At 42.9% G+C, this 20,247-nt stretch overlaps 1 protein-coding gene across 4 annotated transcripts in view; it reads right to left on the minus strand.

Moving 5' to 3' along the window:
- VWF (von Willebrand factor) overlaps nucleotides 1–20,247 on the minus strand; it is a 156,082-nt gene extending 135,835 nt beyond the window's left edge. For 2 of the 4 annotated variants that reach the window (XM_036865020.1, XM_036865021.1), the window contains exon 1: nucleotides 710–1,196. The gene's annotated coding sequence lies outside the window, so the exon portion shown is untranslated. Of the gene's footprint in view, nucleotides 1–709; nucleotides 1,197–9,706; nucleotides 9,782–20,171 lie in introns of those variants that run through there. The other 2 variants (XM_036865019.1, XM_036865018.1) reach the window with 2 other exon arrangements.

Consider the following 20,247-nt stretch of genomic DNA (forward strand, 5'->3'; position numbering starts at 1 on the left):
ACCCACAATGTACACCAACTCCTCTCTCATCCCCAACCCAGCACCTAGCACAGTGCCCAGCACCCAGGAGGTGTTCAGGCAACATTTGCTGAGTTGATCTGATAAATAGACAGGAGTCCAGCAGCCCTGGGTGGTGGGCAAGGTTCCCTGTGGTGTGGCCGCCCCAGAAAAGGACAACTGACCCTGGCTGGCACAGCATACCCCGAGTCCCTTAGGGCCCCGGGCACAGCTCCCTCCTCTGGAAAAGCTGCAAAATTAAGTGCAGAGTCTGTCACCTGAGATTCCCTGGGGGTGGGGAGCTCCTTTACCACCCACTGCCCCATCCAGCCAAACAAGGGAGAGGTAAACCCCATCCATGATGTATCTGTGGAAGGAACACTCTAATGTCTGATATGGCCAAGGCTTGGTCTTAAAGCAGGTGCCCAACACACAGGTACATCAGGCTGCTTCCAGAAGGTACCCAGAGGTGAGGGCAGAGCTCACTCCTGTCCCATCTGGTCAAGTATTACAAGCAGTAAAGCCCAGGCAAGAGTGGAAGCAGCCACAGGACCTCCAGAGGCAAGTGGAGGAGGTGGCGTTGGGAGGGTCCCTGGCTGTGAATCAGCCCCCAAGCTAGTCCAGGGATGGAGAACCCCAGCTCCCCAGGGGTGGGGATCAGTCCTGCATCTTCCTCCCACTGTGAGCCAGCCCTCTTCCCCAAAGACCATACCTTCCCCTGCAAATGGGGGCTGCGGGTGACTCCAAGGTCCCTCGGGAAACTCAGCCTCCACAGTGGTGCCGCCAGACCTAGGCCATGCTCTCCAGGACCTTCTGTGGCTTGGGACTGTCTTGCTGGTGAGTGACCCCCGGGCTGTGGACACCCTGGGCCGAGGGGAGATAAAGCCCAAGCTGTGACGTCCGTCAGCCCCCCCTTTCCCACCACAATAGCTGTGAGCTGCCACCACAGGGGATAGGCCTCCTCCTAATGACCGAGAGGAAACAATGAACGGAAATGGTATTAGAAACACCTCCAAGGCGATAAGGCTTTGAACGCTTTGGTGGGAGACTTCCTAGCAGCTGCCCTAAGGAGCTGCCTGGCCCTCCTGGCGCCCCTACACAGGCGCGGGTCCCCCCTCAGACAGTGCCCCACAGACGGCAGGACCAGGAAGGCTGGCTGTCCGGGGCAGGCCGGGGCAGGCCAGGGAAGAATCCAGACTGGAGCAACTGAGCTTTTGGATCCGGTTTCCAGGGCCAGACTCCAGTTCCAGGGAAGTTTGGAAAAACACCTCAACCTGAGCCAATTTAACGGCCATGTCTAGAGGAAGGAGAGAGCTGATGCTTCCTGTCCGGCTAGGTGTGAGTGATCCGGTTCCAGCCCCAACGGGAACCGTCAGTGTGGGTCCTGGCCAGAGAACGGACAAGTTAAAGATGAGGGGCCTGGTCTCTAGTCCAGGCCTTCCTGAAATGATGGCTGGACCGTCAGATGCTAGGACTCTTCCCGAAGACACTTCCAACCACCTCTGCTGCCCTGACTCCTCCCTGACCTTACACACACACACACACACACCCCACACACCATATACACAACACACACACATACACCACCACAAACACCACACACACACCATACACACACACCACACACACACCACACCCCATGCACACAACACACACTATATACACAACACACACACACAACACACACTATATACACAACACACACAACACACACACAACACACACTATATACACAACACACACAACACACACTATATACACAACACACACATACACACAACACACACACAACACTATATACACAACACACATACACACAACACACACAACACACACTATATACACAACACACACATACACCACCACACACACAACAAACACTATATACACAACACACACACAACACACACTATATACACAACACACACACAACACACACTATATACACAACATATACACAACACACACATACACCACCACACACACACCACATGCACACCACACACCATATACACAACACACACATACAGCACCACACACACACCAAATACACACCACACACCATACACCATATACACAACACACACATACACCACCACACACACACCACATACACACCACACACCATATACACAACACACAGACATACACCACCACAAACACCACACACACCATACACACACCACACATCACATATGCATGCACCCCATACACACCACACACCATATATACAACACACAGACACACACCGCCACAAACACCACACACACACCATACACACACCACACATCACATACACACAAACATACGCACACACCACATACACACCACACACCATATATACAACACACACACATACACCACCACAAACACACACCACAAACATACACATCACACACACCAATCTTTCTTCCCAACCTCTAATTCCCTGGAGCCTAATTCTCAATCATCTGCTAAACTAATTCTTGCTAAAAGAGGTAGCCAACAAAACAGAGGAGGATGGGGACTCTCATGCTGGGACCCCAGGCTCTGTGACAGGCAGCCTAAGACACAGCTCGGTGAGGAAGCCCACCCCGCTGCTTCCCACGTCACGGCACCTGCCCTAAGAGTCTGGGAAACCCTCTGTCCCCAACCTCCCCCTCCCCACGCACACCCCTCACACCCCACCACTCCCTTTACTGCCCCAGGAGAGGAAGATGTTCCCAAGAAAGAAGTGGCCAAAGAGGCAGAATTAGCATGATGTAGCAGAAAAGCCACTTAAGGATTTCCATTTCCAACTTTTCTTTTTAATAGATAACCTGAAAATCCACCCACTACAAAACATCTCCAAATGCTGTGTTAAATATAACAAATGTTCTTTTTCTTTTTTTAATATTTATTTATTTGGCTGCGCCGGGTCTTAGTTGCGGCACCCAGGATCTTTAGTTGCAGCACATGGGCTCTTTTAGTTGCAGCCTGTGCCTCTTAGTTGCAGCATGCGGGATCTAGTTCCCTGACCAGGGATCAAACCCGGGCCCCCTGCACTGGGAGCACGGAGTCTTAGACACAGGACCACCAGGGAAGTCCCAACAAATGTTCTTTAAAAGCACAGCTAGGGCTCCCCTGGTGGCATAGTGGTTAAGAATCTGCCTGCCAATGCAGGAGACACGGGTTCAAGCCCTGGTCTGGGAAGATCCCACATGCCACGGAGCAACTAAGCCCGTGCACCACAACTACTGAGCCTACGCTCTAGAGCCCGTGAGCCACAACTACTGAAGCCCGCATGCCTACAGCCCACGCTCCGCAACAAGAGAAGCCACTGCAGTGAGAAGCTTGCGCACTGCAATGAAGAGTAGCCCCCGCTCACCGCAACTAGAGAAAGCCCACACACAGCAATGGAGAACCAATGCAGCCAAAAATAAATGAATAAAATAAATAAATTTAAAAGAAAAAGACAAATGACCCAAATAGAATGGGCAAAAGACTTGAATAGACATTTCTCCAAAGAAGATATATACAAGGGCCAAAAAATACATGAAAAGATGCTCAGCATCATTAGTTATCAGGGACATGTGAATCAAAACCACGAGATACCACTTCACACTTCATCAGGATGGATATAGTAAGAAGCGAAAAGTGTTGGAGAGATTGTGGAAAAATTGAATCCCTCACCTCGTACATTGTTGGTGAGAATGTGAAATGGTGCAGTTCTTGTGGAAAATAGTCTGGTGGTTCTTCAATAAGTTAAACATATAATACCATATTACCCAGCAATTCCATTCCTAGGTATATACTCAGGAAAATTAAAAACAGGTGCTTAGGGACTTCCCTGGTGGCACAGTGGTTAAGAAACCGCCTGCCAATGCAGGGGGCATGGGTTCAAGCCCTAGTCCAGGAAGATCCCACAGGCCAAGGAGGAACTCAGCCCGTGTGCCACAACTACTGAGCCTGCGCTCTAGAGCCCGTGCTCCACAACAAAAGAAGCCACAGCAATGAGAAGCCCGCGCACCGCAACAAAGAGTAGCCCCCACTCGTCGCAACTAGAGAAAGCCCGCGTGCAGCAACGAAGACCCAACACAGCCAAAAAGAAAGAAAGAGAGAGAGAGAGAGAGAGAGAGAGAGAGAGAGAAAGAAAGAAAGAAAGAAAGAAAGAAAGAAAGAAAGAGAAAAAAAATCATCATAGACTAAACAGCAGGAATTGAAAACAAAAGAATAAGACGTCTCTAGAAAAGAAGAGGAAGACTTGAAAAAGAACCTTTAGACAACTATAATCCAATAAAATTTTTTTAAAAAAAGAACTTACAGAAGTGAAAATATATAGTAAATTAATTTTTAAAATTCCGATACAAACACCAGATATCTTGGAAGAAAAATTTGCTGGAAGGTAGAGTTTAGGAAATTATAAGGAGATGAAAAACAATAGAAGGAGAAGATCCAAAAAGAACTGCTGAGACTATGTCCTTCAGTGTAGATTCCCATCCACGCTACCTTAGCTTGAATGCCACTCCCTCCCCCAACCCCAAAGCAGGCCCTGAGAATTTTAGTGCAGATAATTTATTTGGGAAAGCAGGAAACACTGGCAGACAAGTGGAGACATGATACGGGGACGGGAGAACAGCCAATAAAAGGTGTTTATTAAGCCAGCTACCACGTGGTCAGCTGAGCTTCATCCATGAGGAAAGTCTAGGAGAAAGGTTAAGGCACATGCCACAGAATTATCCCACTCCTGGGTCAAGAAAGCAGAGGTATTTCTAAAATACCCTACACTGGTCCTTAACTGTCAAGGGCTGCTCCTGGGCTCATTAACTCCTCAATACTCTGGGCCTTGAGCACAGAGGTTCAGACCCTGGCAGTCTAGAAGAAGCACATGAAGGTTAAGGTCAGGGGGATGTGTGAGGGGGTTAACTAGGTAGTTAAATTATCATTCAGAGATTGGGGAAAGTAGAAACATTTTTTTCAGAAAACAGGCAGTGTGTTTATTATTAACAGTCCTTTCTGAAAGAACTACTAAAGAAGATACTTCAGGAAGAAGAAAATTAAACCCACAAAGAAAATGCCAGAGGAAAAGATAAAGAAAGAAATTGGTAAATACGGGGGTAAAGAGGAGCAGGCAGTGATTGCATAAAACAATAACAATAATAAGGATAAACTGCAGAGTTAAAAAATAAGATGGAACCAAAATACCAGACAGCAATAGCACCTAGGATGGGGAGGGGGTGATGAGAGTGGAAGTGTAGTAAGGTCCTTGTATTGCTCAGAAGAAAGAAAGAGGTGATAACTGTAGACTTTGTGGTGGCTAGAATGCACAGTCAAATTTTAAGAGAGGATGCTAAAAAAATAGAATTGAATATATGTTTTCCAAACCATTGAGGGGTGGAGGGTGGGGAGCTGGAAACAAAGAAATCTAGACTGACCCAGGAGAAAACACAGAAACAGCACGACAAATAGTATAAAATAAGATAGAAAAAATCCAAACAATGACAGTCAGCAGTAAAAAGAAACAGATTATCAGGTTGGATGACACACATCTAGCAATGTTCAAGAGCTAGGCCTAAAACATAAAGACACAATACTTCAAGGAAAAAAAGAAGAAAAGCCAAATGATAACCAAGAGAAAGCTGATTATACTACTATCAGACAAAACAGACCTGAAGAAAAAAAGTCATTATTACAGACAAAGAGGATACAAAGAAGATAAAAAGAGAAATGTACCAGGAAGCTATAATTATGTGCACTTCATAATATCAGCTCAAAATGTATAAAGAAAAAAATTATTGAATTATAAGGCAAGGCGGAAAAAGCTTTGGGTAAAAATCAACAACATCCACTTATGGAAAACAAGCACACAAAAACATCTTTGAAACCCACAAAAAGAAGGGAGTGTCCTTGACCTGAGTAATAGAGCAAACCTCACAATTATGGTAAAAATATAAGCCACTTTCCCTTTAAAAATCAGAACAAGACAAAAATGCCCAATATCATCACTGCTAGTCAACATTGGATCAGATGCCCAGGCCAGTACAGAAAAAAAAAAAAAGAAAAGAAAAGAAAAAAAAGAAAAGGAAATATAAGGTATATGGCTTCAAAAAGAAAAAGCAAGAGGGACTTCCCTGACAGTCCAGTGGTTAAGACTCTGTGTTTCCAACGCAAAGGGCACAGGTTTGATCCCTGGTCAGGGAACTAAGGTCCTGCATTCCGTGTGGTACAGCAAAAAAAAAAAAAAAAAAAAAAAAAGCAAGAGAGTTATTATTTAAAGATATGACTGTCTACGTAGAAAAATTCCAGAGAATTCTACATAAGAGAATTTTATTAGAGTTCAGCAGTTTGCTAAAATAAGACTAATCTTTAAAATCTATTATGTTCCTATATAATTACAAAATGTAATATTTAAAATGACACTATTAGTAAAACAACAAAGTGACCCTATTAGTAAAACAACAAAAACTAAATACAATAAAAATAAATTATTCTTAAGAATAAATAAATAATTCTTAAGAATAAATACAATAAAATCTGCACACAACCATTATGCAGAAAATCATAACTTTTATTGCAAGACATAACAGAAGACCCAACAGGGAGATACACTGTGTTCATACTTACTGAAATCACAGGATTGTAAAGATACCAATTATCTCCAAATTAGTGTATAAATTAAATGCAATTCCAATCAAAATCTAACAGGGTTTTTCATGAAATTAGACAAGCTGATACAAAATCCTTGTGGAAAGCAAAAGATTAAGAATAGTTCAGACAATTTCAAATCGTCAATAAAAATGGACAATGGCTATTATCAAAAAGATAACTTTTTATTATCAAAAAGGTAAAAAATAATAAATGTTGGTGAGGATGTGGAGAAATGAGAACACTTGTGCACTGTTGGTGGGAATATAAACTGGGAGAGCCACTATGGAAAACAATACGGAGATTCTCAAAAAAATTTAAATAGAACTACCATATGATCTAGTAATCCCACTTCCCTGTATTTATCTGAAAGAAATTAAATCACTATTTCAAAGAAATGTGTGCACCCTCATGTACCTTAGAGCAGCATTCACAGTAGCTAAGATAGGGAAACAACTGATATATCCATTGATAGAGGAATGGATACAGAAAATGTGGTATATATACAATGGAATATTATTATTCAGCCATAAAGAGATGGAAATCTTGCCATTTGCAACAACGTGGATGAAACTTGAGGGCATTATGCTAAGTGAAATAAGCCAGAGAAATACAAATACGTGATCTCACTTATAGGTGAAATCTAAAACAAAAACTCACTTATATGTGAATGATGTCACTTATACATGAATGATCTCACCTATACGTGAATGATCTCACTTATACGTGAATGATCTCACTTATACGTGAATGATGTCACTTATACGTGAACGATCTGTGAAATCTAAAACAAAAACAAAAACGAACAACAACAGCAACAACACCAAAACAAGAAACCAAGGTCATAGAAAGAGAGAACAGATTGGTGGTTGTCAGAGGCAGGGGGTAAGGGGTGGGCAAAATGGGTGAAGGGGGTCAAAAATACAAACTTCCAGTTATAAAATAGGTAAGTCATGGGATGTATTGTGCAGCATGGCGACTACAGTTAATAATACGGTATTCAGTATTGGAAAGTTGCTGAGAGAGTGGATCTTAAAAGTTCTCATCACAAGAAAAAAAGTTGTTACTGTAACTATGTGTGGTGATAGATGTTAACATGTTACTTAGACTAATTGAGGTGATCATTTCACAATATTTACAAATATCAAATCATTACATTGTATACCTGACACCAATATAATGTTAAGTGTCAGTTATACCTTTTTTTTTTTTTTGGGGGGGTGCTGTGCCATGCAGCTTGTGGGATCTTAGTTTGTCCACCAGGGATTGAACCCAGGCCACGGCAGTAAGAGTGCTGAGTCCTAACCACTGGACTGCCAGGGAATTTCCTTTCTTTTTATTTTTTTAAATTATATCTTAGGGGCTTCCCTGGTGGCGCAGTGGTTGAGAATCTGCCTTCCAATGCAGGAGACACGGGTTAGAGCCCTGGTCTGGGAAGATCCCACATGCCGCGGAGCAACTAGGCCCGTGCGCCACAACTACTGAGCCTGCGCTCTAGAGCCCGTGCTCTGCAACAAGAGAGGCCACGATAGTGAAAGGACCGCGCACCACCATGAAGAGTGGCCCCCGCTCGCCGCAACTAGAGAAAGCCCTCGCACGAAACGAAGACCCAACACAGCCAAAAATAAATAAATAAATAAATAAATAAATAATCCTTCCCTCTACTTTAAAAATTTAAGGTATGGACAAACTACCCAGTAGCAATAGATATTGATATAGAAAGGCAATTCACAGAAAAGAAAAAAACCCATTTGGCCAGTAAACATATGAAAAATCATTCAACCCCACTGGCCACTAGGGAAATCCAAAATAAAACCACATAGCTATCTTCCCATCACATTGGCCAGGATGTGGGGCTATTGGAGCTATTTGCTGTTGTTAGGACAAGTGGTATATCACTTTGGAGGAAAATCTGGAAATAGCTAAGAGATTTAAAGATGCTCTTCCCATGGCCCAGTACATGCACTCCTGGGCATATCACTTGGCGAAACTTTCACCTACGTGCACAAAGCAACTTGCACAGAATGTTCACTGCAGCAGTGAATGCAGTTCACAAGCATGTAAACAACTAAATATACTTCAACAGTATGAATAAATAAATGGTGATACATTCATCCTATGAAATACCAAACAGCAGTCAAAAATAATCAAGGCTACATCTACCAACATGGATAAATCCCCAAAATAATGTTGAGCAGAAAATAAAAGCAAGTGTCAGAGACTCTCTACAGCATGATAGTATTTATGTAAGGCTAAATAAAGACCATGTAAAATAAAACAGTATATTACTGCTTATAAATATGTTTAATTGCAGGAGAAGTCAACATGTACGGTGGATAACCACTAAATTCAGGGTAGTGGTCACCTTTAGGGAGGGAGAAGACAGGATCCAGGGAGTGGTACATGAGGGGCTATATCTCTCTGTATATGTTTTATTTACTTAATAATTTCAAAAATATGAGACAAATATGGAAACACATTAAGAAGGCTGGAACATGCCAAAACATGGAAACAACCTAAATGTCCATCAACAGATGAATGAATAAAGATGTGGTACATATATACAATGGAATACTACTCAGCCATAAGAAAAGAATGAAATAATGCCATTTGTAGCAACATGGGTGCAACTAGAGATTATCATACTAAGTGAAATAAGTCAGAAAGACAAATACCGTATGATATCACTTGTATGTGGAATCTAAAATATGACACAAATGAACCTATCTATGAAATTGAAACAGAATCAGGGACATAGAGAAAAGACTGGTGGTTGCCAAGGGGGAGGGGGGTGGGAGAGGGTTGCACTGGGAGTTTGGGATTAGCAGACGCAAACTGGTATATAGGATGGATAAACAACAAGGTCCTACTGTATAGCACAGGGAACTATATTCAATATCCTGTGATAAACCATAATGGAAAAGAATATGAAAAAGAATATATATATGTATAACTGAGTCACTTTGCTGTACAGCAGTAATTAACACAACATTGTAATTCAACTATACTTCAATCAAAAAATAAATTTTTATAAAAAGATGGCTGGAACATGGATATCTTTATATTATCCTCTCTAGTTTTCTGGACAGTTGAAATTTTCACTTACAAGATAAAGCCCTGATGCCAGTGACCTTGGCGTGTTGGCTTTGCCCTCACAAATAGCAGAGGGTCCAGCATCCTTGCACACCCATCTTCACATACAAGGCCTACTGCCTTAAAGCAAACTCCTAGATGTGAAAAAAATCACTGGGTTAAAAGTCACAAAAATTGTTAAGACTTATATACATCCTGCCAAGAACTATATCAATTTACCCTTCCATGGCATTTTATTAGTTATAGACTGAATGTTTATGTCCCCCAAAATTCATATTTTGAAGTCCTAACCCCCAATGTGATGGCATAAGGAGATGAGGCCTTTCAGAGGTATTTAGGGTTAGATGAGGTTGTAAGTGTGGGGCCCCATGGTGGGATTAGTGCCCTTATAAGAACAGGAAGAGACACCAGCGTTTTCTCTCTCTACCGTATGAGGACACAGGGAGAAGACAGCCATATGCAAGCCAGGAAGCGGGCCCTCAACAAGAACCAAATCTACAAGCACCTTGATCTTGGACTTCCAGCCTCCAGAACTGTGAGAAATAAGTGTCTGTTGTTTAAGCCATCCAGTCTATGGTATTTTGTTACAGCAGCCTGAGCTGACTAAGACAGTTATTTTTTTATTATTTAGTAATTTAACTGGCAAAAACTGGTATGAGATTATTTTTTAATATTCATCCCTTTAAATATTGGGGGGATGTTTTCTAATACTGTCCATTTGTATTTCTTCTTTTGTGAATTTCTGGCTAGTTTATTTATTTATTTATTATTTTTGGCTGCGTTGGGTCTTCGTTGCTGCGTGGGGTCTTTCTCTAGTTACCACGAGCAGGGGCTACTCTTTGTTGCAGCACACAGGCTTCTCATTGAGGTGGCTTCTCTTGTTGCGGAGCACAGGCTCTAGGCGCGCAGGCTTCAGTAGTTGTGGCACACAGGCTCAGTAGTTGTGGCTCGAGGGCTCTAGAGCACAGGCTTAGTTGCTCTGTGGCATGTGGGATCTTCCCGGACCAGGGCTTGAACCCGTGTCCCCTGCATTGTCAGGTGGATTCTTAACCACTGCACCACCAGGGAAGTCCCCTGGCTAGTGTCTTTAGCTCATTTTCAATGGAGATGTTTATCTTTTCCTATTGATTTGTAAAAGCTCTTTAGAGATTAGGAATAATATTTTTGTTTCCTCACATTAATATGTGAATGTTCTTCTCAGTTCTTCATTTACCTTTAATTTTTACTTATGGTGGGTTTTTTTTATGTTACAGGGGTTTGGGGGATTGTTTGATGTTCTGGGGGCAAGGGGTGTTAGGTATCATGGATACAAAGGAAAAGTACAAACACAAAATGTTTGAAAGGAAACAGTGAAAAATCAAATCTCCCCTTCTCCCTAGTGGGTGACCAACTGTCCCAGTTTGCCCTGAACTGAGGGACTTTTGGGGACATGGGATTTTCATTACTAAAACTGGGACAGTTCTCAGCAAACTGGGACAGTTGGTCACCCTACCAGCCTCCTAGTTCCCTTCTCAGAGGCAATACTGTCTCCAGTTTCTTGGGTAGCCTTCCAAAAACACTACAAAAGTTTTAAACATTCATCTTCAAATCTGTCGTGGAGAATGTGAATCTTAGCCCACAAACTTGCATTTGCAAGATATGTCACATCCTTTTAATTTCTTTAAATCAAATTAAACATAACCTTCTTTACAGTCAGGGTGACACAAGAATCCAGGGGGGGTTATGGAGGGCTCAGAAAACACTGAACTCAAATCTTTAGTCCACCCCTCTCGCCGCTTCCCGCTTCCCGCGCCCACATGACTTCTTTTATTTATTTAATTTTTTTTTAGGATTTTTTTGATGTGGACCGTTTTTAAAGTCTTTATTGAATTTGCTTGAGCAATTTGAAATATTCCTTCTGCTTTTATATTTTGGTTTTTTGGCCACAAGGCACGTGGGATCTTAGCTCCCTGACCAGGGATCAAACCCTCACCCCCTGCATTGGAAGGCGAAGTCTTAACCACTGGACCGCCAGGGAAGTCCTCCCACAGGACTTCTTTAAAGACCAGCAGCCCAGCAACTTCCAGGGCCTGTTGGCATGACCTCTGGGTCTGGCCGCCAATGGCCTCCGGAGACCCCACCACCTCTCTTTCTGTGGACCTTCCTCCTTCTCGGGCCTCATGACCAGTCTTAACTTCCTCCTGGGCCCCCATGAGCACCGGCACCCGACCCCACCATGCACCCCACTCATCGCCCACTGGCTTCGCTCCCCAGACACCCCCTGTGCTCACTCACACAGAGTCACCGTCCAAAAGGCACTCCCTCTCCCCCCATTCCTTCTCTCTGCTAATTATCCTTCCCTTGGCCTTTGGTGCCAGGCCCTCTGCTACATGCTTCACGTGCATTCTTTTTTTTTTTTTTTTTTTTTATTTATTATTTTTTTATATTTATTTTTGGCTGCGTTGGGTCTTCGTTGCTGCACGCGGGCTTTCTCTAGTTGCGGTGAGTGGGGGCGACTCTTCGTTGTGGTGCGCGGGCTTCTCATTGCGGTGGCTTCTCTTGTTGCGGAGCACGGGCTCTAGGCACGCGGGCTTCAGTAGTTGTGGCGTACAGGCTCAGTAGTTGTGGCTCGCGGGCTCCAGAGCACAGGCTCAGTAGTTTGGCACACAGGCTTAGTTGCTCTGCAGCATGTGGGATCTTCCCGGACCAGGGCTCGAACCCGTGTCTCCTGCATTGGCAAGCGGATTCTTAACCACTGCGCCACCAGGGAAGTCCTTCACATGCATTCTTACACTCAGTCCTCCTGTATAGTTTCCTGGGGCTGCAGTAACAAACTATCACAAACTGGGTGGCTTCATACATCAGAAATGTATTCTCTCAAAGTTCTGTAGCAGTCCGAAAACAAGATGGCAACAGGGCCAAGCTACTCCAATGGCTCTAAGAGAGAGAGAGAGCTTCCTGCCTCTTCCAGCTTCTGGGGGCTCCAGACTTCCTTGGCTGTGGCTGCATCGCTCCAATCTCTGCCTCCATATTCACACTGTCTCCCCTCCTCCCTCTGTGTCTCCCCTCTGTATTTCTTAAAAAGACACTTGTCATGAGAGCCCATCTATGTAATCTAAGGTGCTCTCATCTTGATATCCTTAAGTATATCTGCAAAGACCCTTTTTCCAAATAAGATCACATTCACAGGTCCCGGGGGTGAGAATGTGGACGTATCTTTTGGGGAGGGGCACCATTCAACCCACTACACCTCCTAACAACCATTCACCCCAGAGATAAGGATGCTGAGGCTCAGACAGGCTAAGTAACTTGCAGAAGATCACCCCGTTACGAAAAGACAGCCGGCTCTGAACCCACGTCTATCTGATGCAAAGTTCATGTTTTTTCTACTACACGTGTACTATTCCAGGAGGCTCTTCTCCTTTCCTGCTCCCCTCTTCCCCACTTACCTGTCTAGAAACCACTTTCCTATCTTTGAACCACCCTGGATGTCTCTAGGGAAACCCATCTTGCCTTGTATTTTCCTCTTTAAATCTCATCTCCTCTACTCTTTGCTCTCCTAGAAGACGGACCACGCCTTATCCATCCCTGTAATTTCCCAAGTACGTGGCTCTGAGCATGGCACATAATAAGTGTTCCAGAAATGCTCGATGAACTCCCTGTGTTGTTTCATTAGCATAAAATATTAAAAAGTAGATCCAGGGCTGATGTCGCAAGGAAAGAATTGCTCAAAATCTGAGGAAGTTGTCAGCTGCTCTCCAATTTGTCAACACAGAAGTTTAAAAAAAGCACTCAAGCACTCACCAGAGGGTCAGGGGGAAACTGCAAAGGGAAAGTCATGGGTTTGCTCTGCTAGGGGACAGTGACATCAGACAGTGACATCAGACCAGGGTCGTGCACCCACTTGTCATTCTGCAGCCGTAACTGGTATGACTCTCCAGGACTATTTCTAAATGACACTGGAATTTCTATTTTGTCAGAGTATAACACTCTTGACTGGAATATTAAGACTATTTTCCCTAAATACAGGGGAACATAGATAAATACAGTTGGGATTCCCGATTGGCTAAGAAGGGAGCTGTGTAAACCACCAGCTGCAGCGGAGGGTGCGCTGGTGCTGTGCGCAGAGGGCACAGGGCTGCGGGCACAGGGCTGCAGGGTGATCCACTCTTCAATCCCGGACTCTACTTAGCACACCTAGACTCCTGCTGTCACCACAAGAGCCACTTCCTTCAGGAAATTCCCAAGTCAGAGGCCAAGCCATCAAGTTTGACATTTGACAGCTTAAGCCCAGTGGTTTCAATAGATATTTTATATATTAAATGCAAGTGATCAGTAAACACATTTGAAAACTGCCCAGGGTACCTTTTCTGAGTTACTCTTTCCACTGAGGTCGTTGGTTTTCCTGGAATTCTGTAAGGTTCTTTGTATATAAAAGCATGCTATTTGAGGGACTTCCCTGGCAGTCCAGGGGTTAAGACTCTGCGCTTCCACTGCAGGGGGCATGGGTTCTATCCTTGGTTGGGGAACAAAGATCCTGCATGCCACACGCAATCTAGAAAAAAAAAATTTTTTTTTTAAATAAAAGCGTGCTATTTGAAATGAAAGCTATAGACTGTGGCCCACAGCAGCCTTGAGCTACCCGAGTGTTTGGGTTACATTTACATAAGTCTGGGGCAAAATTGCATTGACCTGATGGATGCGTCACCAGCCCAGAGCACGCCTCCTCTGCCCTGACCTGTGGCTACCTCTCCCTCCTCTGCCCTCTTGCTACTCACTTGGCAAGGACCCACATGGTATCTGTCGGCAATGTTCGTATTTTCCTATAACATGTGAGGTGCTGTTGCCTTATCTCCCTAATCAGACCACCAGTTCCATGAGAACAGGAATGGAATTTTGAAAACAGCCTGCCTTCCCAGACGACACCTCGCCTCCAGACACAGGACCCTTAGCAAAAGTGACCCTTCAAATCCCTGTGCCCCAGCCCCAGCCCCAGCTCGGGATGTCTGGGCGCACCCCTCTCTAGCTGGGGCACCGCTCCAGGGCAGAGCAGCCCTGCAGCCTCACACCACGGAGATGAAGCCCCACACCCAGACACTGCTCTGTAGCAACTTCTTAAATACAAATAAAAGGGGGCGGGCTAAGAGCTTCAAACAGTGCGAGAGGGTCAAGGGACAGAGCCTTCACATTCATCCAGCATGATGGCTGCGGAAGGCTTCAGGGAGGGACAGGGTTGACTTGGCCTGGGTAGCGTGGGTAGAATGATCGTTTTAATAGTTTTAATAGCCTTTTTATTATTATAAAAGTAACATGTGGTCATGGTAGGGGAGAAAAAGTATGGACAAATAAAAATAAGAAAATAAAAATCACCCATAATCCCACTACCCAGAAACAACCACCAACAGTTTAGAATGCTGCTGTCCTGTCTTTTTTAATGTATATGTAATATAATTTTTAAATAAAATCTTCCTATACAGGGGGTTTTGTAATCTGCTTTTGAATATATCGTAAGTGTTTTTCAATGCATTAATACTTTAGGGTGTTTGGCTTTTGTTCACTGCATATTTCACTTCTTGTTATTCCACAATTTAACCAGCTCCGTATCGTTGGATGTTTATTTAGGTTGGTTCTACTTTTTTCTTTTTGTTAACAATGCTGCATTCAATATCTTGTAATAATCAATAATGGAAAAGAATCTGAAAAAGAATATATACATATATATATATATATATATATATATATATATATATATATATATATATATATATATATATATATATGAGAATCACTTTGCAGTACACCTGAAACTAACACAACATTGTAAATCAACTATATTTCAATAAAAAAAATTTTTTTAAAACAATGCAAAAAAAATAAAGTAAAATAAAAAACAATGCTTCAGTGAATATCTTTGGAACTGTATCTATGCACAACCCTCAGGATTATTTCCATAGTCTGAAACTCCTATACATGGAAATGGAATTTCTGGGTCAACGGTCATCCACATTTTAAGGCCTTTGATGATGAGGCCAAATAGGATTGTGACAGGTGAAAATGAGGGCAAAGGGCATTTCAGATGCAAAGAAAGAAGTAAAAGCATAGAAGCAGGAAAGCTCTGGGCATGTTAGAATAAATAAATGCCGTAATAGGCTGGTAGTTAATGCATGTAAAGGAAACTAGTGAGAGATAAGACAAGAAAGAGTGGTAAGACAGCTCGTCAAGGACCCTGAGTCAGGGTTAAGGGTCTGTGTTTATCCAGTAGACTCTGGGCCAAACACTCTGGCTGCAGTGGAAAGGGATTGTAGAGGGGCCGGATGGACATGGGAGACCAGTCAGGGGGCTAATGGACTCTTCCAGAAGAAGAACAGTGAGGGCCTGAAGAGGGCCATGGGCTTGAGAAGAGAAGAACGGGTACAGTCAACCAGGTGATTGCCCTAAGACATCTTCCCCTTAGCCCCCCAAACCTGTGAATGTCACCTTACAGGGCAAAAGGGACTTTGCAGATGTGGTTCAGTTAAAGATATTGAGATGGGGGATTATCCTAGATTGTCCCGGGAAGCCCAGTCTAATCACGAGGGTCCTTACACGAGAGGCAGGAGGGTCAGGGTCAGGGAAGGCGGTCGCAGAAGCAGAGGTTGGAGGTGTGAGGGGCCATGAGCCAAGGAGTGAGGGCAGCCTGGAGAAGCCAGGAAAGGCAAGGGACACGTTCTCCCCTGGGACCTGCGGAAGGGACACAGCTCTGCCCATACCTTGACTTTGACCCATTTCAGACTCTGACCAAGACTGTAAGATAACAAACTTCCGTTGTCTTAAACCATTAAGTTGGTGGCAACTTATTAGAGCAGCGATAGGAAACTCACACCGGCAGAGTGCCCTGCTCTCTTGGGGGGTGATTCCAGGCAGCTTTGCTAAAATGGTGTTGAGAGAACAGTAAGTGCTCTGAGCTCAAGGAAAAGGGATCCCTGAGGGCCAGGGTGTAAGAGCCTGAAGAACTGGGCTGGGAAGATGAACAGATGCAACCAGAGAAGAAGCTCACATGTGAAGGTGTGACTGTCAGAGGCACTTGGGGCAGGGCTACCCAGAGGCAGGGGGATGGATGATTTGACCTCTGCCTGCCTGGGGAGTAAGTTCTCCAGGGTGGAGCTGGCACAAATGCAAAAGAACTCCAAGGGGGGAGAGATTTCCTAGCAGGGCTCATCTTTGCCTTCTCATATTTTTGTAGCATCTCTTCTCCTATGTCAACTCCACAGGAAAGAGAACTTTCTTGTCAGTTTATGCCAAATAAACAAACACATCAGATTTCTCAAGCCAGGCTACCAGCTCCCGGCATATACGGCCAGCACCTCAGCTAAAGGGAAGCCGTCCTCCTCCACTTCCTCTCCTCCAGGGACATCTGTGGGCGAAATAGTATGCTCACTTCCTGCCTTCAGGATGACCGTCAAAGTAACGAAATGCCTACTATCAAAAGGACGCACAACTGCAGACTAATCTTCTCATGTTCTCCGTAACTATGACACCACATTATTATTGCCACAGAGTTAAAGAGGGCTCAAACCACTACATCTTGTGGAGTTTCTGGTCCTAGTAGCCCAGTAGGATTCCTGAACCACTATCGCAGGAGCTGGGGTTCTAATTTTACAGATAGAAAGTTACAGATTCTGAATTTGTCTGCATCTTATAAAATAGCTTCAAAATACATAAATCGATAAATCAACTTTAAAGTCTTTCTCAATTATCCATAAATCAAGCAGATAAACTTGGTAAAATAAAGATTTTTTTAAACAATTGTTAAACCCAGTAATTGTACCCTTGGGCATTTATGCCAGAGAAATAGAAACTTAGATTCACACAAACTCTTATACATGAATGTTCATAGCAGCTTTGTTCATAATACTGTAGTTAAAAACTGGAAACAACCCAGATGTCCTTCACTGGGTTAATAGCTAAAAAAACTGGTCAATCCATACATGAAATACCACTCAGCAATAAGAAAGAATAAACTGGGACTTCCCTAGTGGTCCAGTGGTTAAGAATCCGCCTTCCAATGCAGGGGATGTGGGTTCGATCCCCGGTCGGGGAACTAAGATCCCACATGCCGCAGGGCAACTAAGCCCGCGTGCTCTAGAGCCCACATGCCACAACTACAAAGAAGCCCACATGCAGCATCGAAGAGCCCGCGTGCCGCAACTAAGTCCCAACACAGCCAAATAAATAAATAACTAAAGTAAAAAAAAAGAAAGAATAAACTATTGATATATACACGACAACATGTGCGGTTCTCCAGAGAATTACCTGAGTGAAAGAAGCCAACTCCAGAAGGTTAAGTACTGTACGATTCCATTTATATAACACTCTTGAAATGACAAACTTTTAGAAATGGAGAACAGATTAGAGGTTGACAAGGGTTAGGGGTAGGAGAGAAGGGCGAGGGGGAGGAGGAACAAGAGAGATACTTGTGGTGATAAAAGGGCAAAAGGAGGGACCTTTGTTGTGATGGCCATATCTTGACATGGTGGTGGATATACAAACCTACACATGTGATAAAATTGTACAGAACTAAATACACACACACACACACACACACACACACACACACAAATGAGTACAAGTAAAGCTGGTGAAGCCTGAATAAAAATGGGTGGATTGTATCAACATCGATTTCTGGTGGTGATATTATATGATAGTTTTACAAGATGTTACCATTAAGGGAAACTGTAAAGGATACAATGAATTTCTCTGTGCTATTCCTTACCATTGCATGCGAATCTACAATTTTCAAAATAAAAATTTTAACTAAAAATTGTTTTAAAAAAAATAAATAAACTTGACCTAATGTATCTGTTTAGAGCTCTGCACCCAATAATGAGAGAATCCATATTATTCTCAGGTATACATCAGGAACCAAACCAGCTCAGTTTGCTCAGGACTTTCCTAATTTTAGCACTGAAAGTCTTTTATCCCAGAAAACCCCTCAGCCCCCGCAAAGAATTTAGATGTTTAATCACCCTAACATTTACAAAAATTAATTATGCACAATTCTCAGCACATTTCAAAGAACAGGTAAAATACACACCATATTCTCTGACTATAATACAACTAAATTAAAAGTTATCTTAAAAGATTTTTTAAATCCTTATACACTTGGACATTTTAAAACATACTTCCAGAAAACAGTATGGAGCTTTCTCAAAAAACTAAAAATAGGCTTACCATATGACCCAGCATTTCCACTCCTGGGTATATATCCCCAAAATACAAACACACTAGTAGGAAAAGATACATGCACCCCAATGTTCCTAGCAGCATTATTTACAATTGCCAAGACACAGAAGCAACCTAAGTACCCCTCAACAGATGAATGGATAAAGAGGATGTGGTATATATACAATGGAATATTACTCAGCCATAAAACAGGACAAAATTTTGCCATTTGCAGCAACATGGATGGACTTGGAGGGCATTATGCTAAGTGAACTAAGACAGACAGAGAAAGACAAACACTGTGTGATATCACTTATATGTGGAATCTAAAAAATATAACAAACTAGTGAATATAACAAAAAAGAAGCAGATTCACAGATATAGAGAACAAACTAGTGTTTACCAGCGGGGAGGGGAGAGGGGCAATATAGGCATGGGAGAGTGGGAGACACAAACTATTGGGTGTAAGATAGGCTACAAGGATACATTGTACAACACGGGGAATATAATCAATATTTTGTAATAACTGTAAATGGCGTGTAACCTTTAAAAATTGTATTAAAATTTTTTAAATTTTTTAAATAAATAAAACATATTCCAGATAACTCACAGGTCAAAAAAATAAATCAGAAGAGAAATTCTAAAATACTTAAAATCACACAATATGAAGATACACCATATTAAACAATATTCAAAATGTGTGATGATGTAGTGAAATGTGTTCTTTCCTGCTCTCAATTCTTAAAGCTGGTGGGAGTATTTAAATAGCACCTCTTTAAAGGGTTTATATTCTTGATCCAGTAAATTCCATCTCTAGGAACTAGCTTAAGGAAATTACCTACAATGAGGAGAGCGATCTGCCTCCAAGATAATCACTGCAGCATTGTTTCTGATTGTCAAAATGAAAGTGCAAGCATCCTAAACGTCCCAGTTTAGATTAGGCAAATAATTTTGGCATACACATGGGATGGATTATCACGTAGCCAGGAGAAACAATTTTGAGGCACAGTTACAAATGACATGGGGAAATACTTGCGGTATAGTCTTAAGTGAAAAGAGATGATCTCAATTATGCGAAATAGATGTAGAAGAAAACACGGGAGAATCGTGCTAACATATTTACACTGTTATCTCTAGATGGCAGGAGGTTGTCACTTTCTTATCTAAACTTCTCTGGAGTTTCCACTTTTTTTGGCAATGTGCTTACAATGTCTTTAAGGGGGTGTTTACTTTTTTAATGTTAGGAAAAGGAGGAGAGGGGAGAATAAACACAGAAGGTTACTGAGAATTTAGCTTACAGGTGAAGTTGCAGATCTGAGGAGGAAGAACGAACTGTGAATTCTTAGGAAAAGGATAGGCTCTTTCTTGACCCAA

The sequence above is a fragment of the Balaenoptera musculus genome, chromosome 10 (genome assembly GCF_009873245.2).
Source record: "Balaenoptera musculus isolate JJ_BM4_2016_0621 chromosome 10, mBalMus1.pri.v3, whole genome shotgun sequence".
Lineage (NCBI taxonomy): Eukaryota > Metazoa > Chordata > Mammalia > Artiodactyla > Balaenopteridae > Balaenoptera > Balaenoptera musculus.